Source organism: Triticum urartu, chromosome 1A, assembly GCF_056163025.1.
Source record: "Triticum urartu cultivar PI428250 chromosome 1A, HENAU_Tu73, whole genome shotgun sequence".
NCBI lineage: Eukaryota > Viridiplantae > Streptophyta > Magnoliopsida > Poales > Poaceae > Triticum > Triticum urartu.
This window is the reverse complement of record NC_141873.1, coordinates 470,829,579-470,840,234: the sequence shown is the minus strand read 5'-3', so window position 1 is coordinate 470,840,234 and position 10,656 is coordinate 470,829,579.

The following is a 10,656-nucleotide window of genomic DNA, read 5'->3' as shown; positions in this document are numbered from 1 at the left end:
ATTGAATTTTGCTTCTAGAAATCTTTTAGATTCGGCTGCGGGAGGCACTTTTATGGAAATCACTTTAGGAGATGCTACTAAACTCCTAGATAATATTATGGTTAATTATTCTCAATGGCACACTGAAAGATCTACTAATAAAAAAGTGCATGTGATAGAAGAAATTAATGTTTTGAGTGGAAAGATGGATGAACTTATGAAATTATTTGCTACTAAGAGTGTTTCATCTGATCCTAATGATATGCCTTTGTCTACTTTGATTGAGAATAATAATGAATCTATGGATGTGAATTTTTTTGGTAGGAATAATTTTGGTAACAACGCGTATAGAGGGAATTTTAATCCTAGGCCTTATCCTAGTAATCCTTCTAATAATTATGGAAATTCCTACAACAACTCTTATGGAATTTTTAATAATATGCCCTCTAAATTTGAGAGTAGTGTTAAAGAGTTTATGAATCCACAAAAGAATTTTAATACTTTGCTTGAAGAGAAATTGCTTAAAGTTGATGATTTGGCTAGGAACGTTGATAGGATTTCTCTTGAGGTTGATTCTTTAAAGCTTAGATCTATTCCTACTAAGCATGATATCAATGAGTCTCTCAAAGCCATAATAATTTCCATTGATGAGTGCAAGGAAAGAACCACTAGGACGCGTGCTATGAAAGATGCCTTTATTAAAGCGTGTTCTTCCAATTCCTATGAAAATAAAGATGAAGATCTAAAAGTTATTGATGTGTCCCCTATTAAATCTTTGTTTTGCAATATTAATCTTCATAATGATGGGACTGAATATGATCCACCTTTACCTAGAAGGCGTTCTAAAAATTTGGAGTATTTAGATCTTGATGATGAAATTGATAAAAGTGGGATTAAAAGAAATAAAACCCTAGATGATGCTAAACCCACTATATTGGATTTCAAGGAATTTAATTATGAAAATTTCTCTTTAATTGATTGTATTTCCTTGTTGCAATCCGTGCTAAAATCTCCTCATGCTTATAGTCAAAATAAAGCCTTTACTGAACATATCGTTGACGCCTTGATGCAATCTTATGAAGAAAAACTTGAGTTGAAAGTTTCTATCCCTAGAAAACTTTATGATGAGGTGGAACCTACTATTAAAATTAAAGATTATGAGTTTTATGCTTTGTGTGATTTGGGTGCTAGTGTCTCTACTATTCCCAAAACTTTGTGTGATTTGCTAGATTTCCGTGATTTTGATGATTGGTCTCTAAACTTGCATCTTGCGGATTCCACTATTAAGAAACCTATGGGAAGAATTAATGATGTTCTTATTGTTGCAAATAGGAATTATGTGTCCGTAGATTTTATCATTCTTGATATAGATTGCAATCCTTCTTGCCCTATTATTCTCGGTAGACCTTTCCTTAGAACGGTTGGTGCAATTATTGATATGAAGGAAGGGAATATTAGATTTCAATTTCCATTAAAAAAGGGCATGGAACACTTACCTAGAAAGAAAATAAAATTACCATATGAATCAATCATTAGAGCCACTTATGGATTGCCTACCAAAGATGGCAATACCTAGATCTATTCTTGCTTGTTATGCCTAGCTAGGGGCGTTAAACGATAGCGCTTGTTGGGAGGCAACCCAATTTTATTTTTATTCCTTGCTTTCTGCTCCTGTTTAGTAATAAATAATTTATTTGGCCTCTGTTTTGGTTGTGTTTTTTGTGTTTAATTAGTGTTTGTGCCAAGTAGAACCGTTGGGAAGAATTGGGGAAAGTCTTGTTGAACTTGCTGTAAAAAACAGAAACTTTAGCGCTCACGAGAACTGCTGTAATTTTTATTTAGAAAGTGATATTTAGTTAATTATTTTTGCAGATGATTAATAGATAAATTCCTCACGTCCAGAAATTTATTTTAGAATTTTTGGGGTTCCAGATCTTGCGCTAGCTACAGATTACTACAGACTGTTCTGTTTTTGACAGATTCTGTTTTTCGTGTGTTGTTTGCTTATTTTGATGAATCTATGGCTAGTAAAATAGTTTATAATCCATAGAGAAGTTGTAATACAGTATTTTTAACACCAATATAAATAAAGAATGAGTTCATTACAGTACCTTGAAGTGGTCTCTTGTTTTCTTTCGCTAACGGAGCTCACGAGATTTTCTACTTTAAGTTTTGTGTTGTGAAGTTTTCAAGTTTTGGATAAAGATTTGATGGATTATGGAACAAGGAGTGGCAAGAGCTTAAGCTTGTGGATGCCCATGGCACCCCCAAGATAATCTAAGGACACTTAAAAGCCAAAGCTTGGGGATGCCCCGGAAGGCATCCCCTCTTTCGTCTACTTCTATCGGTAACTTTACTTGGAGCTATATTTTTATTCACCACATGATATGTGTTTTGCTTGGAGCGTCTTTTATGATTTGAGTCTTTGCTTGTTAGTCTACCATAATCATCCTTGTTGTACACACCTTTTGAGAGAGCCATACATAATTTGGAATTTGATAGAATACTCTATGTGCTTCACTTATATCTTTTGAGCTTTATAGTTTTGCTCTAGTGCTTCACTTATATCTTTTAGAGCATGTTGGTGGATTTGTTTTATAGAAACTATTGATCTCTCATGCTTCACTTAGATTATTTTGAGAGTCTTAATAGCATGGTAATTTGCTTAAAATCCTAATATGCTTGGTATGCAAGATTAATAATAAAACTTTCTTATGAGTGTGTTGAATATTAAGAAAAGTTTGATGTTTGATGATTGTTTTGATATATGGAGGTAATAATATCAAAGTCATGCTAGTTGAGTAGTTGTGAAATTGAGAAATACTTGTGTTGAGGTTTGCAAGTCCCATAGCATGCACATATGGTAAACGTTATGCAACAAATTTGAAACATGAGGTGTTATTTGATTGTCTTCCTTATGAGTGGCGGTCAAGGACGAGCGATGGTCTTTTCCTACCAATCTATCCCCCTAGGAGCATGCGCGTAGTGCCGAGGTTTTTGATGACTTGTAGATTTTTGCAATAAGTATGTGAGTTCTTTATGACTAATGTTGAGTCCATGGATTATACGCACTCTCACCCTTCCATCCTTGCTAGCCTCTTCGGTATCGTGCATTGCCCTTTCTCACATTGAGAGTTGGCGCAAACTTCCCCGGCGCATCCAAACCCCATGATATGATACGCTCTTTCACACATAAACCTCCTTATATCTTCCTCAAAACAGCCACGATACCTACCTATTATGGCATTTCCATAGCCATTCCGAGATATATTGCCATGCAACTTTCCATCATTCCGTTCATCATGACACATTCATCATTGTCATATTGCTTAGCATGATCATGTAGTTGACATAGTATTTGTGGCAAAGCCACCGTTCATAATTCTTTCATACATGTCACTCTTGGTTCATTGCATATCCCGGTACACCGCCGGAGGCATTCATATAGAGTCATCTTTGTTCTAGTATCGAGTTGTAACCATTGAGTTGTAAATAAATAGAAGTGTGATGATCATCATTATTAGAGCATTGTCCCAAGTGAGGAATAAAAAAAGGCCATAAAAAAGAGAAGGCCCCCAAAAAAGAGAAGGCCCAATAAAAAGGAGAAGACCCAAAAAAATGAGAGAAAAAGAGAGAAGGGACAATGTTACTATCCTTTTACCACACTTGTGCTTCAAAGTAGCACCATGATCTTCATAGTAGAGAGTCTCTCATGTTATCACTTTCATATACTAGTGGGAATTTTTCATTATAGAACTTGGCTTGTATATTCCAACAATGGGCCTCCTCAAGTACCCTAGGTCTTTGTGAGCAAGCAAGTTGGATGCACACCCACTAGTTTCTTTTGTTGAGCTTTCATACATTTATAGCTCTAGTGCATCCGTTGCATGTCAATCCCTACTACTTGCATTAACATCAATCGGTGGGCATCTCCATAGCCCATTGATTAGCCTCGTTGATGTGAGACTTTCTCCTTTTTTGTCTTCTCCACATAACCCCCTCATTATATTCTATTCCACCCATAGTGCTATGTCCATGGCTCGCGCTCATATATTGTGTGAAAGTTTATAGGGTTGAGATTACTAAAGTATGAAACAATTGCTTGGCTTGTCATCGGGGTTGTGCATGATGAGAGCATTCTTGTGTGACGAAAATGAAACATGACTAAACTATATGATTTTGTAGGGATGAACTTTCTTTGGCCATGTTATTTTGAGAAGACATAATTGCTTAGTTAGTATGCTTGAAGTATTATCATTTTTATGTCAATATGAAGTTTTGTCTAGAATCTTTCGGATCTGAATATTCATACCACAATTAAGAAGAATTACATTAAAATTATGCCAAGTAGCACTCCGCATCAAAAATTCTGTTTTTATCATTTACCTACTCGAGGACGAGCAGGAATTAAGCTTGGGGATGCTTGATACGTCTCCAACGTATCTATAATTTTTGATTTCTCCATGCTATATTATCTATTGTTTTGGACATTATTGGGCTTTATTATCCACTTTTATATTATTTTTGGGACTAACCTATTAACCGGAGGCCCAGCCCAAAATTGTTGTTTTTTGCCTATTTCAGTGTTTCGGAGAAACAGAATATCAAACGGAGTCCAAACGGAATGAAACCTTCGGAAACGTGATTTTCTCATCAGATAAGATCCAGGAGACTTGGACCCTCTGTCAAGAAAGCCACGAGGCGGTCACGAGGGTGGAGGGCACCCTCCCTAGGGCGCGCCCCCTGCCTCGTGGGCCCCTCGAAGCTCCACCGACGTACTCCTTCCTCCTATATATACCTATGTACCCCCAAACGATCGGGCACCACCGATGGTTTCTTCTCTCTTTTTGGATCTCAATACAATGTTCTCCCCCTCTCTTGTGGAGATCTATTCGATGTAATCTTATTTTTGCAGTGTGTTTGTTGAGACCGATGAATTGTGGGTTTATGATCCAGTCTATCTATGAATAATATTTGAATCTTCTCTGAATTCTTTTATGTATGATTGGTTATCTTTGCAAGTCTCTTCGAATTATCAGTTTGGTTTGGCCTACTAGATTGGTTGTTCTTGCCATGGGAGAAGTGCTTAGCTTTGGGTTCGATCTTGCGGTGTCCTTTCCTAGTGACAGAAGGGGCAGCAAGGCACGTATTGTATTGTTACCATCGAGGATAGCAAGATGGGGTTTTATCATATTGCATGAAACTATCCCTCTACATCATGTCATCTTGCTTAAGGCATTACTCTGTTTTTAACTTAATACTCTAGATGCATGCTGGATAGCGGTCAACGAGTGGAGTAATAGTAGTAGATGCAGGCAGGAGTCGGTCTACTTGTCTCGGACGTGATGCCTATATACATGATCATACCTAGATATTCTCATAACTATGCTCAATTCTGTCAATTGCTCAACAGTAATTTGTTCACCCGCCGTAGAATACTTATGCTCTTGAGAGAAGCCACTAGTGAAACCTATGGCCCCCGGGTCTCTTTCTCATCATATCAATCTCCATCACTTTATTATTGCTTTGCTTTTTACCTTGCCTTTTACTTTTTACTTTGCATCTATATACCAAAAATACCAAAAATATTATTTATCATCTCTATCAGATCTCACTTTCGTAAGTGACCGTGAAGGGATTGACAACCCCTAAGCGCGCTGGTTGCGTTGAGCTATTGTTTTTGTGTAGGTACGAGGGACTCGCGCGTAGCCTCCCACTGGATTGATACCTTGGTTCTCAAAAACTGAGGGAAATACTTACGCTACTTTGCTGCATCATCCTCTCCTCTTCGGGGAAATCCAACGCAGTGCTCAAGAGGTAGCAGCAAGCATGGTGGAAATTTCAGCTTCCGATATCTTTCTTTTATTTGTAATAATATCTTTCATGTACTTAGCATAAGGATTGGTTTTAAGCATATCAGTTAATCACATACGCAAAAAGATAGGTCTAATCATTTCAGCAAAGTGCTCAAAATCCTCATCATCCTTTTTCTTGGATGGTTTGGGAGGAAAATGCATGGGTTTCTGAACCCAAGGCTCTCTTTCTTTACCATGTTTCCTAGCAACAAAGTCTTTTTTATCATAACGTTGATTCTTTGATTGTGGGTTATCAAGATCAACAGCAGGTTCAATTTCTATATCATTATCATTACTAGGTTGGGCATCATCATGAACATTATCATTAGTTTTAGGTTCATTACCAGATTGAGTTTCAGCATCAGAAATAGAAATATCATTTGGATTCTCAGGTGTTTCAACAATAGGATCACTAGAAGCATGCAAAGTCTTATCATTTTTCTTTTTCTTCTTTTTAGAAGAACTAGGTGCATCTATATTATTTCTTTGAGAATCTTGCTCAATTCTCTTAGGGTGGCCTTCAGGATACAAAGGTTCCTGAGTCATTCTACCAGTTCTAGTAGCCACTCTAACAGCATAATCATTATCTTTACTATTCAATTCATTGAGCAAATCATTTTGAGCTTTAAGTACTTGTTCTACTTGAGTGGTAACCATATAAGCATGTTTACTAATAAGTTTAAGTTCACCTTTAACATTGGCTATATAATCTCGTAAGTGTTCAAGCATATTTGAATTGTATTTCAATTGTCTACCAAAATAAGCATTAAAGTCTTCTTGCTTAGCCATAAATTTATCAAACTCATCTAAGCATGGGCTAGCAAACTTAGTAAATGGGATTACAACTTTATCATATCTATAGAGAGAATTTACCTTCACTACCTGTGTCGGGTTATCAAGACCATGTGTTTCTTCAATAGGTAAGGAATTAAGATTATATGTTTCTTCAACAGGTGGTAAATTAAGACCATGTATTTCTTCAATAGGAGGTAAATTCTTAACATCTTCAACTTTAATACATTTCTCTTTCATAGATTTCTTTGCCTCTTGCATATCTTCAGGACTGAGAAATAGAATACCCCTCTTCTTCGGAGTTGGTTTAGGAATAGGCTCAGGAATTGGCTCCGGAGGTGTCCATTTATTTTCATTTGTCAACATATTATTCAACAGAATTTCAGCTTCATCCGGTGTTCTTTCCCTGAAAACAGAACCAGCACAACTATACATGTAATCTCTGGAGGCATCGGTTAGTCCATTATAAAAGATATCAAGTATTTCATTTTTCTTAAGAGGATGATCAGTTAAAGCATTAAGTAATTGGAGAAGCCTCCCCCAAGCTTGTGGGAGACTCTCTTCTTCAATTTGCACAAAATTATACATATCCCTTAAAGCAGCTTGTTTCTTATGAGCAAGGAAATATTTAGCAGAGAAGTAATAAATCATATCCTAGGGACTACGCACACAACCAGGATCAAGAGAATTAAACCATATCTTAGCATCACCCTTTAATGAGAACGGAAATATTTTAAGGATGTAAAAGTAACGAGTTCTCTCATCTTTAGTGAACAGGGGGGGCTATATCATTCAACTTAGTAAGATGTGCCACAATAGTTTCAGATTCATAACCATGAAAAGGATCAGATTCAACCAAAGTAATTATATCAGGATCAACAGAGAATTCATAATCCTTATCAGTAACAAAGATAGGTGAAGTAGCAAAAGCAGGGTTCAGTTCTAGCATTTAGAGATTGCTTACTCCATTTAGCTAATAATCTTTTGAGTTCAGTTCTATTTTGGCACGCTAAAATAGCTAAAGAAGCTTCTTGATCAAAGACATAACCCTTAGGAATAACAAGTGATTCTTCATCATCACTTTCATCAGTATCATCAGATTCAATATTTTCAATCTCTCTAGCCCTAGCAAGTTGTCCATCAAGAAAATCACTAAGTGGCATAGTAGTATCAGGCATAGAGGTAGTTTCATCATAAGTATCATGCATAGCAGAAGTGGCATCATCAATAACATGCAACATATCAGAATGAATAGCAGAAGCAGATGTAGGTGTCACAAACTTACTCATAACAGAAGGTGAATCAAGTGCAGAGCTAGATGGCAGTTCCTTACCTCCCCTCGTAGTTGAGGGATAGATCTTGGTTTTTGGATCTCTCAAGTTCTTCATAATGATAAGCAGATATATATCCCAAGTGACTCAAAGAATAGAGCTATGCTCCCCGGCAACGGCGCCAGAAAATAGTCTTGATAACCCACAAGTATAGGGGATCGCAACAGTTTTCGAGGGTAAAGTATTCAACCCAAATTTATTGATTCGACACAAGGGGAGCCAAAGAATACTCTCAAGTATTAACAGCTGAGTTGTCAATTCAACCACACCTGGAAACTTAATATCTGCAGCAAAGTGTTTAGTAGCAAGGTAATATGATAGTAGTGGTAACGATAGCAAAAGGTAACCATAGTAAAAGTAATGTTTTTGGTATTTTGTAGTGATGATAGCAATAGCAACGGGAAAGTAAATAAGCGAAGAACAATATATGGAAAGCTCATAGGCAATGGATTAGTGATGGAGAATTATGTCGGATGCGGTTTATCATGTAACAGTCATAACCTAGGGTGACACAGAACTAGCTCCAGTTCATTGATATAGTGTAGGCATGTATTCCGAATATAGTCATACGTGCTTATGGAAAAGAACTTGCATGACATCTTTTGTCCTACCCTCCCGTGGCAGCGGGGTGCTTACGGAAACTAAGGGATATTAAGGCCTCCTTAGAGAACCGGAACAAAACATTAACACATAGTGAATACATGAACTCCTCAAACTATAGTCATCACTGGTAAGTATCCCGATTGTTGTCACTTCGGGGTTAACGGATCATAACACATAATAGGTGACTATAGACTTGCAAGATAGGATTAAGAACACTCATATATTGATGAAAACATAATAGGTTCAGATCTGAAATCATGGCACTCTGGCCCTAGTGACAAGCATTAAGCATAGCAAAGTCATAGCAACATCAATCTCAGAACATAGTGGACAGTAGGGATCAAACCCTAACAAAACTAACTCGATTACATGATAGATCCCATCCAACCCATCATCGTCCAGCAAGCCTACGATGGAATTACTCACGCACGGCGGTGAGCATCATGAAATTGGTGATGGAGGATGGTTGATGATGACGATGGCGACGGATTCCCCTCTCCGGAGCCCCGAACGGACTCCATATCAGCCCTCCCGAGAGGTTTTAGGGCTTGGCGGCGGCTCCGTATCGTAAAACGCGATGATTTCTTCTCCCTGATTTTTTTCTCCCCGAAACTCAATATATGGAGGTGGAGTTGGAGTCGAAGAGGCAACTTGGGGGCCATGAGGTAGGGGGCGCGCCCTAGGGGGGCAGGCGCGCCCCCCACCCTCGTGGCAAGGTGGTGGGCCCCCTGGCCTTCATCTTTTGCAGGTATTTTTCTTATTTTCTGAAAAGTGGCTCCGTGAAGTTTCAGGTCATTCCGAGAACGTTTGCTCCTGCACATAAATAACACCATGGTAATTCTACTAAAAACAGCGTCAGTCCGGGTTAGTTCCATTCAAATCATGCAGGTTAGAGTCCAAAACAAGGGCAAAAGTGTTTGGAAAAGTAGATACGTTGGAGACATATCAACAATAACATTACCATCAGCGTCAGTCTTCTTGAAGATCCATTTATTCTCTATGGCTTGCCGATCATCAGGCAAGTCAACCAAAGTCCACACTTTGTTCTCATACATGGATCCCATCTCAGATTTCATGGCTTCAAGCCATTTTGCGGAATCTGGGCTCATCATCGCTTCCTCATAGTTCGTAGGCTCGTCATGGTCAAGTAACATGACCTCCAGAACAGGATTACTGTACCACTCTGGCGCGGATCTTATTCTGGTTGACCTACGAGGTTCAGTAGTAACTTGATCTAAAGTTTCATGATCATCATCATTAGCTTCCTCACTAATTGGTGTAGGTGTCACAGGAACCGGTTTCTGTGATGAACTACTCTCCAATAAGGGAGCAGGTACAATTACCTCATCAAGTTCTACTTTCCTCCCACTCACTTCTTTCGTGAGAAACTCCTTCTCTAGAAAGGATCCATTCTTAGCAACAAATGTCTTGCCTTCGGATCTGTGATAGAAGGTGTATCCAACAGTCTCCTTTGGGTATCCTATAAAGACACATTTCTCCGATTTGGGTTCGAACTTATCAGGTTGAAGCTTTTTCACATAAGCATCGCAGCACCAAATTTTAAGAAACAACAACTTTGGTTTCTTACCAAACCACAGTTCATAAGGCGTCGTCTCAACGGATTTCGATGGTGCCCTATTTAACGTGAATGCAGCTGTCTCTAAAGCATAACCCCAAAATGATAGCGGTAAATCAGTAAGAGAGTAAAGTACGATTACGATGTTCAGACACACCATTACGTTGTGGTGTTCCGGGTGGCGTGAGTTGCGAAACTATTCCACATTGTTTCAAATGTAGACCAAACTCATAACTCAAATATTCTCCTCCACGATCAGATCGTAGAAACTTCATTTTCTTGTTACGATGATTTTCCACTTCACTCTGAAATTCTTTAAACTTTTCAAATGTTTCGACTTATGTTTCATTAAGTAGATATACTCATATCTGCTCAAATCATCTATGAAGGTGAGAAAATAACGATACCCGCCACGAGCCTCAACATTCATCGGACCACATACATCAGTATGTATGATTTCCAACAAGTCTGTTGCTCGCTCCATTGTTTCGGAGAACGGCGTTTTAGTCATCTTACTCAT